Source organism: Battus philenor, unplaced genomic scaffold, assembly GCF_028537555.1.
Source record: "Battus philenor isolate CCGP_79_NKW_IND1 unplaced genomic scaffold, ilBatPhil1.0.hap1 SCAF_9, whole genome shotgun sequence".
NCBI classification, from domain to species: domain Eukaryota; kingdom Metazoa; phylum Arthropoda; class Insecta; order Lepidoptera; family Papilionidae; genus Battus; species Battus philenor.
Window position 1 is genome coordinate 14,529,651 of NW_027181759.1, and position 23,924 is coordinate 14,553,574.

Below are 23,924 nucleotides of genomic sequence, written 5' to 3' on the forward strand. Positions count from 1 at the left end.
ATTAAAATAAAAATATTTCTATGAACCATGGTAGGTATATACCCTTTCTAACCTCTCTACTCTTTGTTAATTATATTGTCCCCAAAGTTCCCAATCATTATTCCAATAGGTACAGTACACTTACTCGAGGACAGGGACCTATTTATGGTAAGTCTTGGCTCCACCATCTCTGGCAGCAGTACTCTTGAAGGTGAGTGCCTCGTGCGAGAACGCACTACCTGACTCTCTGAGCAGGTGATGAAGTTGTAAGGCTAACGATTCAAACCTCATTCGGAACGACAGTTAAGCTCGTCCCCATATAAATCGGATATGACGCCGCAGTTATTGGCACATTCACTTCCTGATTACCATCACTAGATCTAGCCTAAGCTACACCTGGCTATGATAAGAACAGTTGATTGAGCATAATTAGTATAAAAACATATAAGTCGAGTCTCCGTTTTTAATTAATTATTAAGTCAACCAAGCGATGCCGGTACGAGTACCCTTGTTTGACGCGATAGATCAATGCAATCTACTACGAACGCCATCTATCGGTGACATCTGAAGTTCAGAAATATACATTTTTGTAATGGAATCAGATAACATTCTATCCACCAAAGACGTAAGTATCTAATATACTTTCTGAAAATATTATCAGCGTTATTTATCTGGCAGTCACCTGCTGGCAAAAGTCAGATGTCATGCGGTGGGGCATGTGAAGATACGATGAAGCCTTCGTCACGTAGCGCCCATGTAATTTTCTGAAATAATATTCTCACCGATAGCATATAACTCTTGATGATAAATCCATGAGTTATTTTTTTCCGTGAAGCATCTACTTACAGTGAATGGTTTATGTTTTTCGATTATATATTTAACGAATCCTTCAATACATTTTTGTAATGAAAAGTTAACGTATAAAAAACGTTTTTCATTATTAAAAAATATTCAATATTTAAATAGTTCTTATCTAATTGTAGAAATTATAACCAAAGGAAAATTTAAAGCTTATCGTGGACAACTAGAGTCACCAACAATTTTTTCTGAACCGAAGATCAAGACTAAGCTTTCCTCAAATACGCTACCAACGATCCTTGAGATATTTTGGTCACATCGCCCGCAGACAACTAGATATTTTATTCTAGAACATTCCGGATTCCCTGCAATTCGAAGTGTAAATGTACGAGAAATCAAACTAAAGACTGATAAACTTTAGTGCTCAATTCTTAACTAGTACATGAAAGCAATAAAATTACGCAATATGATGCGATAATTATTAGATGAAAACTTTATGTCTAATTGATTGTTAATTACAAGTATCAAGAAGCGTGAAGGTGGCTATACTTTAAGGCACACATTTACCGACAAAGCGGCACCTCACCACCGACCATTCAATACGCCGGCACTGCCTCCACTGACCGCCGCGGTGCACTCGCCGCACTAAAATTCGTATTCGATTTATTTTTCAACCATTTTTCAACAATAACGTACAATTTTTCATCGCTGACAGCTGTCAGTTTTGCGCGCCATTTTTTTCGAGTTAATTTTTTTTTAGGTAACTAGACGTCTGTGTTGTTCTTTTTTGTGGATGCTGCCCGGTTGATATAGCAGTTACCTTCCGGTGAATATTAAAAGGTGAGTTGTTTAGTTTATTTAGTGCAATCGATCATGCAGTTTTCAAATTAAAAAAAAATCTTTCTTTAAAATAAACATTTAGTTTGTTCACACAATTAAACTAAATAGCTCTTAATAGCACATAAAACAACTTTCGAATTTTTTAAAAAATAGCTCATTAGACACCTAAAATATATTTAGCTCGACTGAAATGAAGATGAAAATTAACATTAATATTTCGAAGCGTTAAACTCCATTTTGAAATTCATCTAAAGAAAGAAAAACGTTTATTAAAACTAGATTCATTCAACAAGTTTCAAATGGAATATCATTTTCATACTTTTATAACTATGAACTGTATTCAAAATAGCTGACTTATCTCGCGGTATCTAGGAAACTTTGAAATATAAAAATATTACGTTTTATAACAAGCTGTAAAACTATGTATTATTGTTAAAATGTTGTTTAAATCTGGAATATTCTAAGCGGTCGTTATAACGCCCTTGCGGTCAAAATCGACAACCCAGGGATCGGCGAATACCAAAAGTGATTTTAAAGGTCGCAGAGGACCCCTATTAATTCTGGTAATGATTGTGATAACCACACGACATTTCGTAACATTACTGAAATACATATAACTTTTCCTTCATCATATCTAATTAAACCACAGTTCACGGTGTAACAAATATACGAACGTGGTGCAGTTCTATCCACTCCCCAGGTTGCAGGTTCATTTCCGGGGATGTAATCTTGTATAAGTCAAACTTTGTGCATTCATTATTAAGGATTGCCATTGCTCACAAGTGTCCAGAGAATAGGCAGCAGCGTCCTCTGCGATATTATACCATAATATCACCAGTGTCACAATCACAGTTGATTACCATACGCCTGCCAAGCAAGCTGATTGTAGTACATCTTCACATAGAAATCTGTAGTCGAGGACTGTGCCTTACAGTAGGCGTTTATCGGCTGAAAAGAAAGAGAAAAGAGAAGAGAACGCGGACACGTCTGCGACCTATCAATATTGAACCGGATTAAACTAGATTCATAAAAAGGTACAACAAAAAAATCATCTCTTTATCTCAATTATTTACTCATATTTGGTTTGCGATTTCTGTGTTTTTTTTTTAAATCATTATTACCTATTTATATTTACGATTTACATTTTCCATTCAATGAATTTTAGGTCTATTTTTTTATTAATTTTTTATAAAAAAAATTATGATAAACATATTCACTTTAAATGCATGCATGCATGATGATGCATCTATATTTTGAAAAAGGAATATCTAACATAAAACAGTTTAACAATCTGTGCAGTACATATGACATTTATATCTTGTAAATTAAAAATATGAAATTATGTTCATAACGAATCTATAAAAATCATATTAAAATTTAAAATTTTTTTTAGAACATACGATAGATTAAATAAATCTATTGCTATTTAAACCGGCCGTCGCGTTGATATAACAAAATCGGCGATAAATTCTACGGCTATAAGTTGATATAAAGAGTGTATTCAATTTAAGTAATAAACTTAAACTATTACTTAAGCGTTGTCGACTTAACGGGCTAACTTTAGTAGTTTAACATGTCACAAATGCGGATAACTCCATCACGTCGCATATTCGTGTAAAAAAACCGTTTTTTTATGAAATATTTCCCTTTACCGTAATCGATTTATAACTGACTATATCCTTAGATAGCTAGTACCTACGCTATCAATAGAGTTCGTTGTTGACGTTGATTTATGGGAAAAAGCATGCCTTCTTCAAGTCAATGTCACTTGTACCTTTAATAATAGTTTCAGGGAAAAGTTCCTTCACATTTTGTAAGAATATTGGAGATATATATTTTGAAAATTTACTTTCTATACTGTATACATGTTAGGTGTCATTATTGTTGACTTTTTGCCATGTTGAAATTCTGATCTTAAAACGAGATATTTAGTTTTAGCAGTTATATATTGATATCAATCTGACAGTGCCTAAAGAATACTGACTAGATCGAAACAGATGGAAAACCTAAAGGTCAGCTCTGATCTTAAAAAAAAACGTCTGAAAACATTTATTTACATTTTTTTAAATGACACCTTTTTAATGTCGTTAATGCCGGCCAGATACAGATAGTACAGCGAAAGAGATTTTATTATATATTACGTACTATTTTTAAACGATTTTATTTAGTTCGACCCGTACGGAATTTGTTTGGGTCAAAATTATAACTTGAAATTTAAGCACCTTCCCGTTGTCAGATTGATCTGAAATTAGGTACACACGTTAAATTTAGATGACAATACAATATAATAAAATCAATAACATTATAAATCTAAGATGGCCGCCGATACAAAATGGCGGATTACATATTTTTCCTTAACCCCCTCAATATGAGTATCAAATAAAAGGGCTACACTAGTAAAACACGATGATTATGTCAAAATTTAAAATTCAAGGTGGACGCCGTTCCAATATGGCGGACTAGGTACATATTTTTCCACAACCACCACACTATGGATATCAAAAATCCGTTTAACTTAAAAGTTTTTTAAATGTATTTTAAAAATACTTTTATCGTACATTTCTATTCTTTTCTGTGTAAATTCTGAATAGAAATAAAAAAAACTACAATTATCTTCAAATGGGACATTATTAACGATAATTTTAAAAAAATACTAATTACTTGACGTAAACAACTTAAGTAGGTTTATTTAATTATGTCAATTAGATATCGCAGCAGCCAAATTTTTTTAAAGCAATTCCCTTGTACGGCTTGCAATTATTCCACTGACTGGCTGGTCCTATTAAAAAAGAAAGATAATTGTTTTTTAATAACAGTTGGTTACGACGCCGAAAAAAAAATGCACCATTCATAGCCGATCTGTTACAATCGAGGAATTTGATATAACAAGGTGATAAAGACCTTTTCACACGTGAATTTAAATAATAACAATTTTATATGCATATTTTATTAAGAGTAAAATTGTAAAATAATCCGACTATTTTTATATACTTTATTCTCTTAGAAATTCTTAAGATAAAATGAAAATATGAGGAAAATAGTAGAACACATGACATTTCTTTTCCAATGATCAAATAGTAAGGCTTCACCCCCACGGTGACTTTTTATCGCAAGCAGTCGCTAGCTAGAAGTAGCTATAGTACTTCTATCCCCGTCACGACGGAGTAGCGCTTGACAAATGCGACTAACAGGCGCTAGTATCGACGCTGTCATTGCTAAACGCGCGACAGCATTTAAAAAGTTACTGTGGGTGCGCGGCAAACGAACTAAAAATGTCTTGTACATATACATATAAAAAATCTTTATATAAATATAATTATTTACTTAATGAATCGTTGTTTATCATTAAGACATTATAACAATAAAGTTGCCATTTAGACGTCCACTACAAGGCAAATGCCTCCTATGATATCTATGGGAGGGTATACCGTAATCGCCACGCTTGGAAGGCAGGTTGGCGATTGTAGTGTGGTATGGTACACAGAGGACGCAACTGCCCATCCTCTAGAAACTTATTTAATGGAATCAGGCGTTACCTCGCGGAAGTCCATCCTAAGTAAGAAAAGGACCAATATATAGTGCCAAACACAGAGTCTTTGTGTTTGGCACTAATCGGTGTAACATAACTCCTGAAGATGCCCGTGGAGGGGTGAAACACGTGTTGAGTAATTTGGCGAAGGCGATTATGTGATTCGCATTGTTTGCCGCATATGCATTTGTCAAGCGGGCTGGCGGGCGGTACATTTTATTGCACGACTACCACTGCATGTGCGGAAGTGACTAAATATTGGTCCTTTTCTTACTCTGGAAACTTGTTTATAAGAAGTGTTAATCCTATACAATTAATGCGCGAAACATGAATTACATAAGATTTAATACCGGGAATCGTACTCGAGTTCCTTATATACTTTTAATAATTATTTTTTTCTTTTTGACTGCGTCTTGATATTATTTAAAATATATTAACATTTGTTTTCTTAATATAAATCCTAACATAATTAATAAAATAGATACATTTAATATGTACATACTAATTATTACGCATATTTTTTATCACCCGACAGTCTGAAACGGCTCTAATGCAATTTATTATTTAAATGTATTTGCAAGAAGATCGAAATAGACAAAAGAAAACCACTCATCTATAGAATGATTAGTATTCATTTAACGGATTCTCCGTAACTATACATACTCTACAATATACGACGAAGAAATTAGGTATAAAAGTTTTATTTTTAAATACATACCAACATTTCGGTGATGAACCGAGTCGATTGAGATTCTATTTGTCTCTTATTCCTTTTTATTCCATATGTTTTATGACGGAATACATAGTACTTTGACAGGACTAACAAAAGTGATTTTTCTTTAATTAAACAGTTCCAAAGAATCTTTATATATTCGATTCGAACAACGTATTAAAAGATCCGGACGCATCTTATATATATTTAAACTAAACATCTTTTTACAATCAACGTGGTCTCACCTACGTGTACAGGATGATTGAAAATAGATAGTTACATTTGCTGGTAAAAGATCTATACATTCACTTCTGTAAAGGTACACCTGTTTTCATTTATCCTTTGTAAACTGATCACTCTGATATATGTTACATTGATTTATTGGTAGAACAAAGGATGTAGATAGATAGTAAACAATAACTATAGAAAACGATAAACATTTTTTTTTGCTATATTATTAACAGGTTAGTAATTATTTCTTAAACCAAATGGCATTTGCCTATGACCCTATGATACTCGATTAGAAGTACGCCGTGTTCTTAGACCGTTTCCGTAACCCCTCCACGGAATGATCAAGTAAAAAAGTCCTCACAAGAGGACATCAGCTTGGACTGTCACTCGTCAATAATACCTGCTTAGCATTCTGACACAAGAGTACCCGAGAGGATCGATCCCACTTGTCCGGTTACTATTTCTTGGCTAATATCACTACTGCCACTTCGGAAAGCGTTAACGCTGGGAGGAGAAGTGACGGATGAAACTCCAGTAATGATTCTATCTAGTATGATCGGAATGCTTTATGTTAAGAGATGCTAACATAGGGGACTAGGTGACTCTGTGTTTGGCACTAATCGGTGTAATATAACTCCCGAGGGCCCAGTGGAGGGGTAAAATACGTGTTAACGGTGGTAGTTGTGTAATTCGCATTGTTTGCCGCATGCGCATTTATCAGCGGGCTGGCGGGCGGTGCACTTTGTTGCACGACTACCACTGCATGTGCGGGAGTCGATCCTTTTCTAACTTAGGATGGACTTCCGCAAAATAACGCCTGATTCCATTGAATAACATAGGAGAGTTGCACACGAGCACTTGCCCAGACGCAGGCTGTTACCGGGTTCAAAAAGTCGTGGAATGAAAAGGTGTTAAAAAAATATATATTACAGTGTGCCAAATGCTGTCTATTTTGAATATAGATTACACGTACACATAGAAATAAAATAATAATAGAATAAATTAATAGTATTGTACAAACATAGATTAAGTAGCCGCTGTGTGGTGTGTGGGTGAACCGAGGTTGGATCCGGATCCATTCTTGGCTCGCCTGTGATCCACGCAACTGTCCCAAGCCGCATACACAACATCAACACAACACAGCTCTACTGTGGTAGAGCGGTTTACTACTTGCTAACGTCATACTGGAATACGTCTGTCCAGCTTCTGTTTTATTTTCAAGTTCACGAAACCTTCAGTTCCTATGAAGCTGTAAAAGCCACCTAACAGCATAAATTTCAACCGAAACCAAGCAAATTTTCACGATAATGTGGAAAGCTGTCAAAGGGAAGAATGGTGTAAAAATAAATATAGGTTGACATAAATACATGACAATAAGAAATAGAAGCAGACAATAATAGACTTAAATAATAAACGGTTACGTTAGGAAAAAAATAAAAAGTAAAATAAGTAATAATTTTAACAAAAATCCAACCGAAAGACTATTACCCTATATTATATTATAAATAAATACATTTAAGAAACTTTTAAGTTAAACGGTTTTTTGATGGTTGGAACAATAAAAATATGTACCTAGTCCGCCATATTGGAACGGCGTCCATCTTGAATTTTAAATTTTGACATAATCATCGTATTTTACTAGTGTAGCCCTTTCATTCGATACCCGTATTGAGGGGGTTAAGGAAAAATATGTAATCCGCCATTTTGTATCGGCGGCCATCTTAGCTTTATAATGTTATTGATTTTATTATATTGTATTGTTATCTAAATTAAATGTGTGTACCAAATTTCAGATCAATCTGACAACAGGAAGGTACTTAAATTTCAATTTCTAATTTTGACCCAAATAAATAAACAAATTCCGTACGGGTCGAACTAAATAAAACCATTTAAAAATATCTGCCACTTAACAGTAAAGGTGAGAAAAAAAAGGAGTTCAATCTGATTTTGGTTTTATTAAATTGTGGTCAAACACAAGTGATCACTATAAACAGACCTTCGCGGATAATATGAATAAACAAAGTAACAGGAAACAAAGGCACCGGTCAACGTTGATCTCGATCCCGGAAGACAGAACTTATCAGAGCTGTCATTTGTCGCGGCAAGTGATAACGCACGTGCCATTTCGTACAGTCAGCGCAATCGATCCTTTATGCACGATTGACTCATATGCGGACGTATGTCTGGTGGATACGTGACGATGACGTCATCGAGTTTTTTTTTAAATACCCACCGATCTACATTTAACTTATGGATTCTTCTAACACTCTTTTGATACAAAATAATAATTAGATAAGATACAATCAATTTATTCAACATTGGAACTTTCAACAGTCTTCATTATGATTGTCAACTTTTTATCTATTTAACTTTCGTCGCAGGAACAACTATAACATAGTTGTAGAGATTGCAGCAAAAAAAAACTACACAACAATACATCTTTTAATAAAGTTTAACAACACTGATTTTTACATATGTACTTTATCAGGTTTATCCTAAAAGAAATCAAATATATCAAGCGACATCACTGCCAAATATTCTTGTCTTTTAAATATTCGTATATTAAATAATAAGTCTTTTCCGTCAATTAACTGAAACAAAAAATAGTTTATTGATTTTTTATACCAATAATAACAGAGATATTAGGATTATAATACATACAAAAGTAAATATATTGAACATAGCATGGAAATACAGATTGACTTAAACCGGAGAAAGACACACATGGAATAAGTTGGAATAGGCCTTCAGCCAAGATGTCCATATCCCACAGTAACAAACAAACAACTTACTAACAAGTGATAAGTAAAGACTCGTCTTAAGTGTCAGCGGGGGGGGGGCACATCGCCCGTGCAACCTATGGCTGTTGGGACTGAAAGAGAGGCGACCACAAGTCGGGAGACACGGTGTAAGCCTTCCACTTGGTAGACCGACGATATAGGAAAAGTCGCAGGAAATCACTGGATGCGAGCAGCACAACACTGGTCATCGTGGCAAAGTAAAAGGCTTTGTTATTGTACAAGATCTGGCGTTAAAATCAGGGAGGAGTCAATAGCCTCCCTGATAGGCGGAAAAGATACTAGGGAAGAATTCCTCTCTCTCATACTGCAAGGAAATAATTAAAAAAGTGATACAAAAAATAAAAATTAAAAAAAAATAAGAATAATTTTAAATAGACAAAAAGAAAAAATGTGATAAAATGTAACTCAAAATGTGATATAAAATGTGATAAAAATGTAAACGAAAAGAAATAAAGATAAAATGTAACATGTAATGAGGGAGGAATGAAAGGTCACAGAGTAAAAGGGAAAGATAGCAGAAATGTGGCATGAAAGAATAGATTGTAAAAATATGTGAAGAACGAAAGGAGAGAATGGAAATAATAAATAACTATGTGAAAAAATAAATTGCCCGTAAAGTCCCTGTCCCTCCAAAGATAGGGTACGAGAGGCCCCCAAGAGCGGAGGCCATTTAAAAAAAAAATGTTGTACAAGAAAAAGATAGTCATCTTTTACTGTAGTTTGAAACTGGGTCGGTTTTCGGTCTCTCCAACATGCAGGTTGAAATCCAACGCTGTATATATCACTTATTATTGTTTTTTTTTTGTTTTTTTATGAGGCCTCCGCTATTGGGACCTCTCCTTCCACCCCTATTTTGTTGGGAACAGAATTTTTATTTCTTAACAATTTTTTCACGTAAATTTTTTATTTTCGTCCTTGTCTTCTATAATTCACAATATCTTTTTTTCTTCCTTCTATCATTCCATAATTCCATCTTCCTTTCTCAATCATTCCATTCCTTTCATCCATCCTCAAACACTTCAGTTGTATTTTCTATTGCAGTATCACAGCTTTACTTAGTTTATTTATTTATCTCATGTAAATCAATTTGTTTCACAGATTTTTACATTTTTTATTTTAATTTCAATAAATCTATCTTAATAAGACTTACAATATTTTATGTTTAACTTTATTTTATTCCTATTAATTACGTATTGTGCAACTTTCCTGAAGAATTTGAGGACGGACTCTCTTGCATCCTTTTGGATTATAATGGAGGAGAGTGTGGCCTCCTCAATCTTTTTTCCTATCCGGCATTCGATCTCGTACCGGAGCCCTCCAAATGCGGGACATTCAGCTACCAGGTGGATCACGGTCTGGTCCACGCCCGGTTCACAGAAGCATGAACAGAAGGTTATTATGAGATTATGGGAATATTATTACTGCTGGTGGAGGACTGAGACTAGGACTAGGGATCATCATGAGATCGTAGGTCGCGGGTTCGATTCCTGGGATATTCTTATGTAATTCACACTTTTTGCATTAATTATATGCCACTACTCGCAAATAAGCTTACGGATTATGGGCAGCACCGTTTTCTGTGTACCATAATACCACACTGCGATCGCTGACCCGCCTGCCAAGCGTTAAGATTATGATAAAACCCTATAGGTATTTTTCAGAAAGGTCTATACCTATTAATACTCAATGCAGGAAATTTTAAAATTATGAAATAAAAAGTCATAAAAATCTTAATACGACGGCCATTGAGCGAAAAGTTCTAGTTGCAACCACCTGGTAGGAGAGGGTCGGTGGATGTAAGCAGTGCAAGACATGCAGTAATAAATAATAATATAAATAAATAATATATCAGATTCAAAAATTAACACAAGAGTACTGTACAGTATTTTAGCTATCGATTGTATATCTATCAATCTGGTACACGGCACGTTTACAGGAAACAAACAGAGCTATAAATCTAACAGATTCGACATGTGTCTCTTTCGGATAGGCGGTATCTCTTCCATCTCGAACAAAGATCGCGGTACCATCACATTAGGCAGATTTACCGCACCATAAGGCTGCTAACACACTAAGTTTCACCTGACAACATATAACGCATGTGGTTTTGTATGTTGCACATAATATAAGTTATTAATTGGTTCATTGATAGAAAAGGTACATATAAACTTCGTAATAAACAGCAAAAAATTCTGGTTACATTTCCAACCAATAAATAAGCAAGTTAGAAACGATTTGAAATATGTACACCACTACCCAAAATAATTAATTAGACATTTATTTATTTTATATTAAAATTTCGATCATTTATAGTAAGCACTAGAAGAATAAGACTTGCAATCTTATGTTGCGGGTTTGATTTCAGGGATACAATCTTATTTTATCTTCACATTTTTTGCCTTAATTATATTCAATTGTCACTACTCACAAATAAGTTTATAAAAGATGGGCAGCAGTATTCTGTGTATAGCACAATACCACACTGCGATCACCAACCCGCCTACCACATGTGGTGATTTTTTTTATGGCCCCCGCTATTGGAGACCTCTCGTACCCCTAATTAGTTGGGATCAGGGTCTTTGTTTACAAATAAGTTTTGCAGATTTTTCATCTTTATTCTTCACTCTCTGTCATACTTCTCAATTTGTTTTATTCTAACCTTATTTCCATCACAATGTCTTTCGTTTTGTTCTTTCATTCCTTCTTGCTTTCATCGCCTTCCTTCCATCATCTTATTACTCTTAGGTGGTTGGGTACATTTTTTTTATTCTTTATTTTATTATTTACATATTCTATTTTATTTATCACAGTTTTCTTTGGATTGTGCTTTCTTAATACATTACTACACTTTTCTTATTTATTTTTCCTATTAGTTATTTTATGTGCAGTTTATTAGGTACCTACTTATCTATACTATTTTGTTTCTATTAACAGAGTCACTCACCCCCCTTACGTGTGGTGATTATGGTATATTCTTCATAGATATATTTGTGGGAAGGCTATACCTTGCAGTAGGCATCTAAGAAATAAATAATGATTGTCAAAGAAAAAAATTGTACAAAAATAATTAAAAAAAAAGTATTTAATGCGATGCAGTGTATCAACAACCTAACTAGGTTTGCGCAGTACCACAAATTCATATATCACGAGCGGCTCGCTGTAAATTATGGCAATAAACGCGAGTTTTAATTTCAACCCCCGTTAGTACCGAGTTGAGGTCGGCAGCCGCGTAAATACAAACTCCGTTGAGACGATTAATTAAGAGAAAGTAAAATATAAAAACCGTTTTTTATAGCTTTAACATTTTGCTAAAAACATATAGGAGATATATAACTTTTTAACTTTTAATATTACCATAATTTGAGCTGTAAGCTATCCAGAGATTGACAATGTTCTGACTCTTTGGTTCCTTAAATGAGATTCTGGCATAAATATAGCGCTTTAAATTTTAATTATGAAAAAACTTATAAGCAGCTGAAAAAACTTTCGTTTGCTGTTTTTCTCTTTCCGGTTCTGTATATATATATATATATATATATATATATATATATATATATATATATATATATATATATATATATATATATATATATATATATATATATATGTGTGTGTGCATGTGTGTAAGAAACCACCCATCAAAAAACACCCTGTATCTAACTCACACCCAAACCGATAAACAAGTTTAAATAAGCCAAATCTACGGTACAGAGTCAAGTTCAAAGACGCTAACTATCCAAAATCCTCTGGGGCTAAAGAACAAAGCTGTCATCGTTGTCAATCAAACAACAGACACCCTCAGGCTTATAACGGCGGTAGCAATATCACGTCACACACGTGCGTATATTGCACGGACGAGACTCAAGATGCGATCGCAAGATTCATCGATGTGGCGAACAAGGCAACCGCCGCACATATACCGGCGCACATGAGGATAGCAATATGGAGTAGAGATGATGAAGTGGTCGCACGAAACGTAATCTTAAAAACTGGACATTGTTAGGGCGTCGTTAAAATAGTAATCTATTTGACATATTTAATGGAATCAGGCGTTACCTCGCGGAAGTCCATCCTAATTAAGAAAAGGACCAATATTTAGCCACTTCCGCACATGCAGTGCTAGTCGTGCAATGAAATGCACCGCCCGCCAGCCCGCTGATAAATGCGTATGCGGCAAACAATGCGAATCACACAACCGCCACCATCAAATTACTCAACACGTGTTTCACCCCTCCACGGGGCATCTTCAGGAGTTATGTTACACCGATTAGTGCCAAACACAGAGATGACTCTGTGTTAGTGAACACTGTAACATGCAAAAGCGTAAATGTATAAACAAAGGTACGGCTCTAATGCCTGCGGAAAATAGATCCTTATAGTAAAAAAAGATCACCGATGTCACAAACCTTAGCTATGATTCATGTCGAATAGGCATATATAAATATAATTCAATTGAAACTTGAATCTGTGGTATTGTTAACAATGTGGCTGCCAGGTATGGATAATACAACAACCTTATTGGACAGAAGTTGGGGTTGCGAGGGTGGCAGGGGAGGAAGGACTTTACCTGTAATGGACAGTTAGTGCGATTTCTTCCCCGCGTACCGCCAAAAATTCATTATTTTAACTACCACGCATCCCTTATATATATATATATTACACCCTCACTTTTTACACTTTGTGCTATTGCTGTCTAAAATACGCTATAGACAACAACAAGGCAGGTGTGTAAATATTATAGTAGAATACATATATTTCCTATATACATAAGAAATATTATACCTGTTATCTAATAACATATAAAGTCCTATCTAAATACGAGGTCATATTATATACATGAATTATAATTATTCATGTAATATATTGTTATATGTTAGGATGGTGATCATGTAATATATTGTTATATGTGATACTACCACTTGTACTAAAAAGATATTTTATTAGCCGAATTTAACAGCAACAGATGGATATTCACTATTCGCGCAAAATTTCTTAAATCCGCGAACACTAGACTATCACTCAGCGATCACTCTTAATGTCACGAATGAAAAACAAAAAAAACTCCCCTTCCTTCCTTAACTTTGATTTCTTGACGATCTGACGCCGGGAGTAGAGTTGAGATAAAGCTCCTGAAGCCGCCTGAGGAACGAGCCGCTACTGTAGTACATAGTTTAGTCTCTACCTGCCAGCGAAAGATGCAATGAGAAGATATAAAAATACAAAGTATGTTATTTCTATATATTTATTGTTTCTGAAATTATTTAGTTTTGAATAGCGTGTCACATCCATTAAAAGCAAGTGAGCTATATATATATATATATATATATATATATATATATAGAGAGAGAGAGAGAGAGAGAGAGAGCGCCCCATAGGTAGAGCTGGTCATTGTGGTAAACCTATGCCTTGCAGTGGGAGTCCATTGGCTAAAAAGAAGAAAAAAAGAGCGTGTAGGTTAACCTCTCTAAATATTTTACATTTTTAACCAGTCGGTTTGTATAAACGCATCCTTACACTGTTATCACTGAGATATCTAATATATAAAATTCTCGTGTCACGGTGTTCCAACTTGAACTCCTCTGAAACGGCTTGACCGATTTTTACCAAATTTTATATGCGTATTTAGTAGGTCTGAGAATCGGCTACTATCTATTTTTCATACCCCTAAGTGATAAGGGTTGTTCACTCTTAAAATTTTTTTTTTATTTTTTTGACTAAATTTTTTGTTTTTATTTTTTTATGATACAACATACAAAAATACATACAACCCTAAATTTTCACCCCTCTACGATCAACCCTTATTTTTAAATTGAAAATTAAAAATATTTTTTTTTGCAAAACAACGTTTGCGGGATCAGCTAGTATTATATATTCTCTGAAAAAATATATTTAAAGCTCCGTGTTTCGCTTACACAACATATTAACGCGTTGACAATTCAGAGCAATGAGAAATGGATCAACTATTGTGACATTTCGTATGCGTGCATTTTTTTTATGTTTTTAAATTTAAAATAACTTCGTTAATGGTTACAGGAGATTAGATCTTATGTATACAGGCATAAAGTTCGTTTTTAGGCAATATGTTGTAGTGTTTATTTATTTTGTTATATTTCAAATAGTTAATCACATACCGGACAGGTTACGCGGTGGCCTCGTAAGGTAAGTAAGGCTTTTGTACAGATTTTATGTATTTCTATATTTTTCCGATTTTTCTTAAAACAACTAGGGTGACCATAATGTTAAAATTAAGATATTTAATGGAATCAGGCGTTACCTCGTCATCGTCGCCATCCTAAGTAAGAAAAGGACCAATATTTAGCCACTTCTGAAATATTTTTTGAATAGCATGTAACATACTAATTGATGTATTCCTTTATAGATAATCTAGGGAAAATGTAGATCATTCACAACATACAGAATCCTTAATGATCCTGATCCAGGTGTCTCTTAATTTTAAGTAAGAAAAGGACCAATATCTAGCCACTTCCGCACATGCAGTGGTAGTCGTGCAATAAAATGCACCGCCCGCCAGCCCGCTGATAAATGCGTATGCGGCAAACAATGCAACACTCTGTGTTTGGCACTAAACGGTGTGACATGGCTCCTGAAGATGCCCCGTGGAGGGGTGAAACACGTGTTGAGTGATTTGGCGGTGGCGGTTGTGTGATTCGCATTGTATTTTCAATTCAAAAAATATTTTAGAAGTAAGAAATAACGTGATAATAAAGTAAGAAAATGTGTTCGAAATTCGAATTATCATATATTAAAATTAATTATTATTTATTATCTGTTCTTGAAAACTTTTTACTGAAATAAATTACAAGCTTTTCGCATTCCAATATAAATAATAGATTAATGTAACATATTTCAGAGAGATAGTTACAGAATAGTTGGATATAGTTAAAGCTATAAAATTTTAGAGTTCTTACACTTACAATCAAGTACCTTGTAATAAGGTAGAGAAGTACGGTGTGTAGTAATTTTTTCAGCAATTTTTTCATAATTCATTCAATATATAAAGCTTTTTCATTTAAAATCAATCATCCTGTATATATTCAGTTCTTCTGAACACTGTCGAGTGATAAACACCCAATGTGATGACTCTAATCATAAATTATGTTATTATGTGGCATCTCAATCTGATTGTAATTTCTATCAAAATGATTTATTTTAGCATTTTTACACATGAGATGGATGCTATGCTGCTAGATGGATTTAGCTTTGTATAGATTGATTTGAATTGAACTCGCGGAAACAGGAGGTCCGGTTTAAAAAATTTATGCTGGGTAGATGATTTCACAGAAGGGTCCGTGAATTTAAAAATAAACAAGCGCTCTACCCGAGTAGAGCTGAGTGGTGTTGATGTTGTGTATGCGGCTTGGAACGGCAGCGAAGACTACATGTAAGCCAAGGATGGATCCGGATTCAACCTCGGTTCGCCCACGCTGTTCACAGCTAGAGAGCCGCTCCCTAAATATAGGTGTTGTGGCGTGGTGATGTTTTGTTCTATTGTGACGTGACGCGACGTCCTGTGCGGAGTATCGCAGGCGCAGTGGTCGCTGATGCTGTGTGGTTAGCGCTTGCACTGTTGAGTGTTAAAGGTGTGATGTGGTGCGTGTTCTGTGTACTTCATGTACAACGGTGACGTTTCCACGAAGAGGAACTTTACCTGTGTAAGTGTATAGTGTTGTGACTGGAGCGTAGTGTAAGTGTTGCGATGGGGGCCCGATTTGCGATGCTCTACGAGACAGAGGAATGCATGACACATTGTTGACAAATACTTTAGCCAATTACAGAACCCGTCGCTATTTTTTTTAAATCAAAATTAAAAAAAGAGACACAAACCTAGATAAGGTTTCATTTAATACGTATAGAATAAGGAAAGAAATAAATAACAAAATGCACGAAATTTATCAACAAGAAAGGTTTGACTTTGGTAATTGATCTGAAATAAAAAGAAACTAAAACCTTCTCATAATAGTCATCAACACCACCATCTTCATCATTATCAACACCATCATCGCCATCACTATAATTATTGTCATTAACATCGTAGTCACTATCATCGTCAATATAATCATCATATTCATCGTCATCATATTCTTCATCATACCAGTATCACTATCCTTGTTATTATCACTATCACCATTATCACCAACATCATAACCAGTACCGCCATCATCATCTTCGTCATCACTATCAGCATCAACCTCGTCAACATGATCATTCCCGTCATCACCACCATCATCAACACCATCATCACCATCACCATCACCATCACCATCACCATCACCATCATCATCACCTCCCTCTACATCGTCATCACCATCAAAGTCGTCGTTTTCGTCAATTAGTCGTCTCCAACAAATTTCTAATAAAGTCGGTTACATTAAAGGCCTTCATTTTACGTTTTTGGATTACTTTACCAAGTACATCTGTCTACCTTAGGGTTTACAGACCTCAGGGGCTATCTGGTGTGTTCATTATTTGGCGTGATCACCTCTTCAACATTCCAGTCGCTTAGTTTGTGTCGGTTATTTTTGTTCATCTACTGATCACCACATTTCTGTTTGGATCTCGTAGAAACATCTCGAAAATAGGTCAATGAGGCTTGATCTATAAGAAAGTAATCTATAGGTTTATATTAAATGTTATATATAAACAGAGAACAGTACATTCGTAATGATTGATAACCTTGAAGGCATTCACGGAGTCCAAACGGTTGACATTTCTCGTGAAACTTTGATATTTACTGATTTGTTTATATGAAAGTCGTCGCGTATATAACAGTGTTTGTGTTACGTATTTATATATAAAAATACTTTAGATAAAAACAATACATATAACCTTATATACGAAGCAAAAGCTGTTTAATTTGTTATTGTAATGATAGTGGTTCTCCACGGGATTATTTAATTATTTTAACTCCCATTTATTAATGATAATTAATTAGATGATGCACATGTTTAACAGTTGACATCCTTTGATTAAAATGATGATGAAATAATTCAATTAATAAATAAAATTAATTAAGGTAGATAATTAATTTTAAAAAAAGTACCACACTTACTATTTGTACTAAGATCCATTCTATGCGTGACCTGGGAAACCACAGACCGGCAATCGCAGCAGTTCAGGTTCTCGGATGGACCTGGATGCAGACCGCTTTCAATCGATCCTATTGAAAATCTTACGAAGATGCTTTTAATCGTTTAAGTGTCATGATTTTATTTAATTCTCATAAGAAACCATACGAGATTTTCAGGAACTTAAAATCTTAGGTAACATGCCTTCTCTTGATATGATTAGATAAATAATTTAACTAAACACTTCTTTTATAATGATTGATTAAACATATAGAAACTTTAAAATAAATATACATTTTCGTGTTTATTTGAAATCAATCACAGACTATAAACAGATTTGTTCCTTATCCTTTGCTTTGTTTAAGGCGTTCCTTAGCAGAATATACCATATCCTTCACCAAGTTTTTGTATGTCATAACGTTTCAGTCGTTTCAGCTGACGATTGCTAATGCGATGGCTAAGTCGTTCAGGTAATTTTTTCAGTCGTATGTATATACTTCCTGGTACCATTAAAACCTCCTTAACAGTTTTAATGTTTATTTATTTAATATTCTTTATTATACACGCTAGAATACATTTAAATAGTATCATAATAATAAACAAAGAAGTACAATGGGCGGTCTTATCACACGAGACAATCTTTCAGACAATCATAATATGAAAACAGTAGAAGAAATATCAATAAGTTTAGTGCTTCATGTATCTCTAGGTTCGTAATAAAGCATGGCACGTTTAATATTGTTTTTAGGATACCTTTCAGCAGATTATATATCTCATCTGATGTCAATTAATATATGGTACACCACATTCAAAAATGATAGACTCTGTGTTTAGCACTAATCGGTGTAACATAACACCTGAAGATGCCCCGTGGAGGTGTGAAACACGTGTTGAGTGATTTAACGGTGGTAGTTGTGTAATTCGCATTGTTTGCCGCATGCGCATTTATCAGCGGACTGGCGGGCGGTGCACTTTATTGCACGACTACCACTGCATATACGGAAGTAGCTATATATTGGTCCTTTTCTTACATAGCTAAAAGGCGTTTTGAAAATTCCGATTCCTATTTATTCAAATTAATAAATGTTTACTATAACTCCACGGCAAATTTTTTACTGTCAGAAGTTATAGTCGAGTCGCATTCCAAGACAAAAAATAAATTATTATAACATATTTCAGAGTGATCACTTTATACAGGTTGATTGCAATGCAAAAGGTTTAAAAAGTTTTGCTGACAAACGAGCTGTACATTTAATCGAATCAGGCGTTATTTTGCGGAAGTCCATCCTTAGTAATAAAAGGACCAATATTTAGCCACATCCGCGCATCCAGTCGTAGTCGTGCAACAAAGTGCACCGCCCGCCAGCCCGCTGATAAATGCGTATGCGGCAAACAATGCGAATTACACAACTACCATCGCTAAATCACTCAACATGTGTTTCACCCCTCCACGGGGCATCTTCAGGAGTTATGTTACACCGATTAGTGTGATTAAGTGCAACTCTGTGTTTGGCACTAATCAGTGGCGGGCGGTGCACTTTGTTGCACGACTACCGCTGCATGTGCGGAAGTGGCTAAATATTGGTCCTTTTCTTACTGAGCTATACATTAAAAAATTCATGCCTATAACCAATCACCCTGTGGAATTTTTCCTAGGGCTGGTAATTCTTGTAGGTCATTGAACATTCATCACACTTATACTCATGACACAGCGGCGGCGCCCGCCTAGACCGCGTTCAAGCGAGGGCGGTCTGCAGAGGCCCGTGTCGCTCCCGACCGCCTAGAAGTCCTCGCTTAGCATAACTTACACTACACTATACACCTACAAGGTTTTGTCCCTTTTCGTGCATGCGTCTTCGATGTAACTGGGGCGCGATCACCCAGCGTAAATGGTTTAGTCCACGCACCTCCAGTTTCCGCGGACACAGTTTTGATGGAGCTGTACAAAGACTAAATGAGCCAGCAGCATAACTTCAAACATATAAAATGCAAAAAATACATTCAGAATTAGTTCATATTTATACCGATTTAAAACTTTTAAAACAAGGTTCAACCAATAAATAGTACACCAATGCCTCGCTTTACGTCGTTTCGTTTTGCGTTTTTTTCGAAGTTGCGTCGCTGCTTAATTAGTACCAATTTTCACTGTGCGTCGTTAGATTTTCGAGGTTGCGTTATTTTGGGTTCGAGTCTTTGATTTTTTTTTTAATTTTCTTTTTTTTTTAATAGATGGCAACACTTTTGTTTCTAATTGCGCCATGCTATCAAAACTCGGGGATTCCCTTTCAGACTAAAAACAAAGCAATTTGAATACAGTTTTATTATCACTTTGTTTCGCTAATTTTAGAGTTCAGTTTCAATTACGTAGTGTGTTGTAATATAGTATTGCGCTTTTTTAAAAAGATAATAATAAATTTATACAAATTTTTACGTGTTGTTTCTGGTTACAAAAACGGTAAATACTTTTCCAATTTATTTATTGGCAGAGTTATATTATTTTTGTTTCTAAATGTTTACTTTGTTCGATCTTTACATGGTTTGCTATAGAAAATCTTAATTCACTTTGCGGCGTTATAATTTGCGTCGTGTTTTTTTGGAACGTAACTACGACGCAAAGTGAGGTATTTGTGTATTGTTGAGTGCTCTCTGTCGCGCGATGTGTATAAAGAATTATATTCCTGAGGAATTCCCCTTTTAGCCGCTCCTATAACTATACGCATTATGAAAAGAAAGGTTTATTCTATTAAGTCAATCGTGAATTTTACAATCGATTACAATATGATAGAGTTAGCAACAAATATTTAGGTTCGTTGTTGGTTAAATTTAATGTCAAACTTAATCTCAAATTGCATATTGCAAAGGTCTCTATAATATCAAATAGCCGCTCACCAACCTTATTATGCCTACGAATAAGCAATTATTTTTAATTAACAACATCAAGTAAGTCGTATCAGACATTATACAACGCAGTGTTAGATTTCGGCCATTTTGAAAATCTTTACTACCGACTCTAGTAATAATTTTAAACAATTTATGAACACATGTATATTCTAGAATATTAAGGTATAAGATATCCCGATAATAGAGACTTTACTAACAAATTGCGACTCATTTTTATATATCTGATTAACTTCTCTGCAGTCATGCGCTGTATCCAGGGGCGGCTTAACCTATAGTGCAGGGTGTGCAATGCACACGGGCGCCGCGACGCTCCCTGAGACAACTAAGAGCATCGTCTTGGACTATCATGGTACAACAATGATATGGCAGAAACGGCCAACCAACGCAATGGCGACAGTTATCAAACGCGAGCGCCCTATGACCGGCTTCTTTTTCGAACATCTTCAACTCGAAATAAACCTTATTTTACGTATCGCTTTCGGTTCACCGCTTAGTTTTATAACAGAGATGTGCTACAGTCATAAAAACAATGAGTGTTATTCTGCCGTCATAAGAAGAAATGCTGTAACTAATACCATACTGTAAGCTATACCTACTTATAAAATAGCGTGATGGAATATGAAAAAAACTTACTTGTTACGACGGCAAAGTTAATAGTTACAGCCACGGGGGGGAGGCAGGCCTAGGGGGCGCCAGGGTTTCATTGCACACGGGCTAGAGCCGCCCTTGGCTGTGTCTATGATATATTGACATTATATGACAATAATATCAAAAGTAAGAAAAGGATCAATGTTGCTTCCACCATGCAGCAGTAGTCGTGCAATAAAGTGCACCGCCCGCCAGCCCGTTGATAAATGCGCATGCGGCAAACAATGTGAATTACACAACTACCACCGTTAAATCACTCAACACGTGTTTCACCCCTCCACGGGGCATCCTCAGGAGTAATGTTACACCGATTAGTGCCAAACACACAGTAACAACAAACACTCTGTGTATTGTGAGTATTTCTGTGTATTTTGAGGACGCGCTCTCTCTAATCCTTTTCCATTATAATGGAGACAAGTGTTGCCTTTTCTATCTTTATGCCTAGCCGCCATTCGGTCTCATCTCGGAGCCCTCCAAATGCGGGACCTTCTGCTACCAGGTGAATCGCGGTCTGGTCCACGCCCGGTTCACAGAAGCACGAGGGGTCCTCCCTGAGCTTAAACCTATGAAGTTATTCAGAGAACCCCTCGTGCCCCGTGAAGAGCTAGACCAAGACCGCGTCCACCTCCATGCTATGGAGCGCGCAGTAGGCCGCGACGACGGGAAGAACTTCCGCATTGTCGATGCCGTCATTCCATTCATGCTTTATGTATCTGGGACTAACCGTCCAATTTGATAAGTCCAACTTCGTGAAAGAGTTCACTCGCTGAATCCAACTCGGGTGGGCAGAGTTCGGGAAGCTCCGAAACGTCTTCTTATCTAAAATTCAGCAATGTTTGAAGATGAAGGTCTTTAACCAATGTGTCTTGCTAGTGATGACATACGGATCCTAGATGTGATCGCTTAATACGTGCCTTATAAGAAGGCACCTTCACTAAGAGAACAATAGACAGGGCTATATTAGTTTCGCAGCGAGATGAAATCACAAATAATGAGATCCGCAGAAGAACCAAGTTTATCGACGTACTTCAAAGAATTGCACATCTGAAGTGGCAGTTAACGGGGGACATTGATGGCCGTTGGGGTAGACGCAGCGTGGATAGGCCTCCCACTAAGTGGACGGAAAGTCGTTGAATGCGAGCAGCGCAGAACCTGTCATCGAGACAATCTTATGACGAGGCCAAGAATAGAAGAAGAATGTCTCATAATAAATTTTAAATGCAAACAAAATGAATAAAAATCTATAATGTAAAGGATTTTAAAATCAGTATATCGCTGCATACAGGCCACTTTCGACCGATCCTTTTGAAAATATAAAGGAGAAATAAAGACAGTTTCGGTTTCAAAAAAGCCGAGAAGAGAACTGTCTCACTAGTAAACAATAAGGAAAGTCGTTAGATCTTTCTAGACTTCTGTAGTAAAGTCATAAGACCTACAATAAGAACCAATAAATAAAAATTATAATTGAAATAAAAATAAACTGTGATACAGATAATAAGGAAACAAAATAATATTAATATTAGACTAAAACAAATAAATGTAAAAAGCAAAGAAAATGTAAATCTAAGACCTGCAAAGAAGCCGATAGAAGTGAAGCGATGTATGAAAGGAAAGGTAAGAAAAGGAGTGAAAGACATTGAAGAAAAAACAAGAGAAATTAATGGAAGATATTAAGAAGGATGTAGCGATGGAATTGAGGCAATGTACGAAAGGAAAGGTAAGAAAAGGAGTGAAAGATATTGAAGAGAAAACAAGAGAAATTAATGGAAGATATTAAGAAGGATGGAAGAGAAAAATTATTAATTGTATAAATAGTCCCTGCCCTACCGTGGTAGTAGAATGAGAGATCCCAGAAAAAGAGGACCAAATAAAAAAGAAAGAGACGGTAGACGCTTTACAGTTGAAATGATAAATACAGTTGTAAAATGAATTGCTCTAATTATTAATTTACATATATTTTATCTATTTTTACAACAACAGATTATATATACACTACAAAGTATATCGTAGCAATATATTCGTAATCAAATGACGATATTCAAAATGTCATTAATAATTAGAAAACATGCAATTTATATGTACAGAGATAAACGCTTGTAATGCAACACGAAGTAATGATTTACCGGGCGTTGATTCCGAGATACACAGCTTTCTAGAGGTCAGTATTGAAGGCCTTGCACTTTCGCTACTTAATCGTCCATAGACTATCTTTAGATTGATGCAAGCGACAGATTAAACTTAAACATGCAAGTAACTGTTAAATATATCAAAACACACGTTCATTTACTTATTTATCTGTATTAATATCATTTATATATAGTGGCCACATGTGTAAAGTCAAAAATAGAGTAAAGTCCCCTAAAATGTCATCTTTCAAATGTTCCAAACACGCCATGGTT

The 23,924-nt window shown here is 35.4% G+C and overlaps 1 protein-coding gene across 1 annotated transcript in view; it reads left to right on the plus strand.

The window, feature by feature from the left end:
• The first annotated feature begins 1,393 nt into the window (after positions 1 to 1,393).
• Positions 1,394 to 23,924, plus strand: part of LOC137932439 (uncharacterized) — a 66,448-nt gene continuing 43,917 nt past the window's right edge. Inside the window, exon 1 of the mRNA XM_068776055.1 lies at positions 1,394 to 1,617. The gene's annotated coding sequence lies outside the window, so the exon portion shown is untranslated. The remainder of the gene's footprint in view (positions 1,618 to 23,924) is intronic.